We start from the raw sequence: 5910 nt of genomic DNA, 5'->3' as shown, positions 1-5910 counted from the left end.
CAAATCATGCTGAAAGTGGTGTTAAATACCAAAAATCAATCAATCTACTTTCATCAAGATATTCTTCAACTATGCTTCTTGTAAAATATTCTTAAAATAATATACCCTTCGTTATAAACTCAGCTAAAAATGACACAAAGGTGAAAAAATATATTACAATTTGCAAAAATAAAAAACATTTCAATAATTGAACATTTTTTTCTTTTTCTTTTTTTTTTCTTTTTCTTTGATTCTCCATTCTTAAACTGCTGGAAGTGTTTTGCCTAGACATGAGTATAAACAGAAAATAGAAAGTAATTTTTGAAATTGCAAGACCTATTAACCTACAACTTCCAATCTTGTTGAAAATGGAGAACCTGTACATAATTTTTTTTTTCTTTTTGTAAAAATGTTAAACATTTTCTAAAACATACACAAAATTAGTCTGAATTACATTCTTTACTGTTACAATAAAATCACATAGCCCTTTTATGCAGCCACAGTTACCTGAAAAAGAAACATACAGAATTAAACGTAATTGTCAAAATCTGAAAATTGAAACAATATCAAATGCAAAATAATAAGTAACTGGTCATTATAATCATGATTCATAAAACCTTTCTCTTACTTTGTTTTAAAAGTGATTTGCTGATATATTTTTTGAACTACCAGTCTTTATTAGCAGAAAAGGATGAAAAACAAGTCAATGGTAGATGTCTAACATATTTCTTTTTTTACATATTGTTTTTTTTGTATTGGTTCTTACCATAAAAGTCAGCTCCAATGCCCACTCCCAGCTTCAATCTTTACAGACAAGCTGTGATGCTAACCTGAAAAATAAAATGATTAGTCATTCAAGATTGTTCAAAAGGATCATTTTTGATATACTGTATGTATATTCCATATTTTGAATGATTGATTCATTTGATTGTTGGTTGCTAAATGTCCAGTGGCAAATTAAATAAAAGTCTATAAATATGTAATAGAAGTTGAGAACAGCAAACCAGCATCCCAACAAACTTTTACATAATCAAATCAGATAATTAAATTTACTCCTTTAAAGGCAATTAAAGAAAGCAAAGACTTCTTACCAAACTCCTACAAACCTTCATGCTTAGAGCACATGCTATTTCCAAATACATTATAAATACTTTTTCTTTTTTCAAAACAGGACTAATTTAACATACTGGTACATACCTTCGTATTAGCTGTATTAGACCACCAAGTCTTATTCCCACACCATGAAAACATATCACAGAAGAACCTAATAAGAATTAAAAAAGACATTATATATTTTACAAATCCATTTCTCTATAAATATAAAGTCACTATATAATGTTCTGATTTCTTACAAAATGTACACAATAGTATCAACACAAGTTTGTAAGATAAACTGTTGACAGAGATGTCTCGCCTAGCAGCGGAAAATGAAAAACATCTGATGATTAGCAACATTGCTAATTAATTCGATATTTTGGTAGTAATGCAAATAAAAACAAAATGTCATTGATCTATAGCAAGGAGTAACTATTAACCTGACTAAACAGAAAACTTGACATAATAAAAATAAAACAAGTCAAAGGTTTTTGTTTGGAATTTAACTGCACAAAAGTGATGTGCAAATTTAACAGTTATATCCCATTGAATGAACAAATCTTGCTGTTAATTGTACTTGTCTCCCCTTGAAGTTTTAAATATTTTGATCGAAAATCTTGTTCAAGATTGATTGATTGATTTTTGGTGTTTTAACGCCACTTTTGGGCTATTTCGTGGCGGCCAGTTTTTATTGGTGGAGGAAGCCGGAGTCCCCGGAGAAAACCTCCAACCTTCGATAGGAAAACTGACAATCCTAGTCAATTAAGATTGGAGTCGAGTGCAGAAGATCAGAAGGGTGCTGGCGTGTTGTCTTAATATGCACTTCTTGGCGAATATTTCTAGAAAATGTATACAAATATTTGGCTTAAATAAACTTGCCTTCTTAATTTCTTGGTAAAGCCTCAGACTTGGTTGAATGATTTATTTGACCATCTTCCTTGGAGCTGCTATCCTGGCTGCTTTCAAAGGTTTTCCATCATAGTTTTTTATTCTAATCAGTCCACTGAATCCATTTTATCTGAAGTAATGAAATGTCCTTCTTTCCATTGTACATTATAAAATGTACAATAGTCACCAGAATGTTCTAAGGCATCTCACATTATTTTTCCAATCATGGAAACTGAAGAAATTCTCCATTTTAAATACAAATAATTTATTAAATTCATTTAAAAAGTACTGTAAAAATACCAGAGCTGCTTTTAAACAGGTAACTTGTATTTTGATAATTTACGAAATGTATTCTGTACCCCACAATTTCTTCCACTCATTAAAAGTATATTTTAGAACTATATTTACATTTTTTTTTATTTACAGAGCTCTAGATAATAGCTTTTATATAAGTTACCAGACATCTGATATGAAAATACTTATACAAATGTAAGAAAAAAAGTACAGTGTAGTAATAGTATAATAATAAACACATATAAATCAACATTTTTAAAATATTTTGAAGCATAGTTTAATCAAAAAAATCTCTTCAAGGTTTACTACTCATGTACATAGTAGTCATGTATAGTCCCAAAATTTGTAAAAGCCTCTATAGATTTGCAAACTCTCTGTGAATTCCAAAAGATATGGGTTAAAAACTATTTATTTACCTTTGATGAAAAATTACTTAGTTCCCAAGTCAGGAAAAAAATTATCAAACAATTCCATAGTACTAAGTGGACAACTTAAATATTTGTACAATCATTGTGTGAAGTTAAAAAGATTGAGATTGAAAACTGCAGGAGTTGATTACACAAAATAAGTACCATCTTTGAAAATTTTGGAAAACAATCATCAAGATCAGAATTAAGGGAAAAATGGGGGGAAATTCCTCAAACAATTTCATATAAGCAGGTACACAACTTCAAAATGTACGCAATTATTCTGTGAAGTTTCAGTGGTAAAAGAAAAAGAAGCTGAAATGAAAAAATACAAATATGATGCAAAATGATATTACATGTATCAAGTATGAAATCTTTAGATTTAATAAAAGAATTTAGAAAGAAAAAATTAAGAACTCAAAGAAATGATATAAATACTGATTCTTTATAATAAAAATTAATTTCAATACTTTATAATTTAAATTAATTTCAAAACTCAAATGGCACGTAATACTTCAATAAAATAGATTTTTTTCTTTTTACTTTAGTTTTATACTTGAAAGAAAAATAGTAGCAAAATTTACAATTGAAAAAGTAAAATTTTTTGTTCCCAGATTATTTATGATAGCATTTTTGATTGGTTATATCAAAATTTGTTTTATGTAAGATTACTTCCAATGACTTTTGTCAGAAAAAAAGGAAAATCACTGATATCTTGACAATAATGGACTGAGGCAAGGTTACTGCACTCTCCTGAATCATTGGTTCCTTAAATGGATAAGAACCAGAAGCAGCCAATATACAGACTTACAGGAATCAGCTCTTTTTTGCTACCGGGAAAAGAAAACAGATTACCAGTTAAATCTAAAATAGTCTGGTTATCTTTAACTTTTTTAGTGATTAAATCCCCAAAGTCTGAAACAGGGTCTAATATAAATCTAAAACTGCTTGGTTAACAGAACTGATTGTATGCTATCGCTCAGGCAAAAATAATCACGTATATACTGATTTTTTTACTTGGATGGAGAGTTGTCTCATTGGCACTCATACCACATCTTCTTATATCTATGTAAATTCAGAAATTATTGCGATGTTTTTATTATTGCGAAAAATGCAACAGGGTTATAATCGTAATAATTTAAACTCCCATTTTGAAATTTTTTATTTGAACTTAACAGGATTTTTCTCAATATCGCAAAAATTAAAATCCCATTTAGTCTAAAATGACAAAATCGCAATAATAAATGCACGCAATAATTTCTGAATTTACAGTATTATGCCTACCAATGTTAAAATTACAATAAAGTATAGCTTGCAACAATTATTTCTAAATTATTATGGACTAATGGAAAACTCCTTTGAACTAATGAGGCTCAAGTTGGATCCCTGTTAAAGAGTCAAGCTCTTAGATTACTCTTTGTCTGGCCATGATTTTCAAAAAGGATCCAATGAAGAATACCTTTTTCAATAAAAGATCTAAATTGTATAAAATGAGCTATATTTCAACAAACATATGATTTGAAATTTGAAATTTTTGTGTTGTACAATCTACTCCTTTTCATGTACACATGATAAATAGAATAAAATAGACCAGTTTTCAGCTCCTTTTTTGTGATCTTGAAATGATCCTGCTCACTGTCAATACTTTTGATTGCAAAAAAGAAAAATTGTTTCAAGAAGCTGGACAAAATTATCCTTTAATATATTGATCACAGAATGGCTTGGGAAGTTAAAAAGATTAATTTTCTATTAAACAGGAAATTTTTACAATGAAATGCTTAAACTCAAGACAATTTTAATTTTACAAATTACGATGAGCAATTGTTAAATGGGACTAACAAGTGAAATTAAAACATTAATACCAGTTGTCAATTATGGTCTCATAATAATGAAGTTATCATTAAATGTCTAGAATCTGTGGATGAAAACCTAGTGTTGAAGGTGAGAGTTGAAAATTAACCCAAGGTTGAGAAGCTTGAAGCAAAGGGAGATAACTACTGTAAGTTATCGGGATTGATAAGTTAGATAACTCTTCACTTGGAGATGATGATAGTTTCAGATAACTCAAAATGAAGTTTTTAGGGTATTGGAAATCATTATAAATTTCGTTGGTCATCTCAACGAGATTGATTTTCTCTCTTGAGCCGGTACCGCGAAAATGAGAAAAGCAATCAAGTTGAGATGACCAATGATAATCTGTTTATCACTATTTTGCTTATGACGACGTTGAAATTTACATTGACAATGGCACATGCAGCCTTAGTTTCTAGAGATACTTTCCATATCTTTCTACTATGATGAGAAAGGAAATTATTAGTAAGATCAAAGGAAAATTCAGTAAAATAGTGATAATAATATATATATCATAGAAATTTATTATTGTTCACCAAATATTAAGACTTGTACAAGCTTTCAGTCATGTAAGAATTAATAACCTTTGCGATTATGTTTATAACTCTATAATAAATGTAGATTAAACATCCAAATTCTTTTTTGTATGGCAGAATTTTCGTTATGGCTTGACTGTTATAAAAATGTATTTTTACTTCTTTATTATCTTAATAGCGATCAGTGCTTTAAAGATGTAGATACCCAGAAACAATTTTGAAGAAGATAAAGTATATCTAAAAAACTTTTGGGATCATTTTCCACTTCCCCTGAATTCAACTTAATTTACGAGAATATGTTATCTCGTTTTCCATTTCCAATACATCATAATATGTCAAATACAATTTAGATTTTGATTTTGATTGAAGATATTCATTTTCAATTTTGAAAATAAGAAATTAAAGAAAGTATGAAAATCGTACAGATTCAAAGTTCAAAGCAGCTTTATGATCAAACATTTGATTATTTTTTTTATGACTAAAAATATCAAATATTTTTCATTTCAGAATTACATATATAGATTTCTTCGAATGGTAAACACCACACTCTAAATATCTCAAAACCAAAGAACCATCCAAAGAACAACTGAAACAAACAGAAGATATAACCAACCCTACTACTCAAACACCAATAAGCAACTTTGTTATGTGTTAGTAAAGACACGCAGCGCTCCAAGCATAATGTATTTCTGAAATGATCATTTGATATTTGTTAAGTCTACACCAAAACTCTGAAGATAAAGAATGTTTTGCTTCGGAACTTTGCATGCACTAGACTACGAGTTTAAATCAATTTCAAGTACTATGTTATTCTATAATCTGACAACTACAATGCTTTGAAAATGTAAAAATTTTAGGAA

The 5910-nt window shown here is 28.8% G+C and overlaps 1 long non-coding RNA gene across 1 annotated transcript; it reads right to left on the bottom strand.

Moving 5' to 3' along the window:
• Nucleotides 1-405: 405 nt before the first annotated feature.
• Nucleotides 406-1242, bottom strand: LOC127707986 (uncharacterized). Its single transcript, XR_007985115.1, has 3 exons — nt 1177-1242; nt 746-809; nt 406-486 (listed from the first exon to the last, which is right to left on the bottom strand). It is a non-coding gene; the product is annotated as an uncharacterized LOC127707986 (long non-coding RNA).
• Between the last annotated feature and the right edge of the window lie 4668 nt (nt 1243-5910).

The sequence above is a fragment of the Mytilus californianus genome, unplaced genomic scaffold (genome assembly GCF_021869535.1).
Source record: "Mytilus californianus isolate M0D057914Y unplaced genomic scaffold, xbMytCali1.0.p SCAF_7, whole genome shotgun sequence".
NCBI lineage: Eukaryota > Metazoa > Mollusca > Bivalvia > Mytilida > Mytilidae > Mytilus > Mytilus californianus.
The sequence above is the reverse complement of the archived record's forward strand: the minus strand, read 5'-3'. Positions and strand labels throughout refer to the sequence as shown.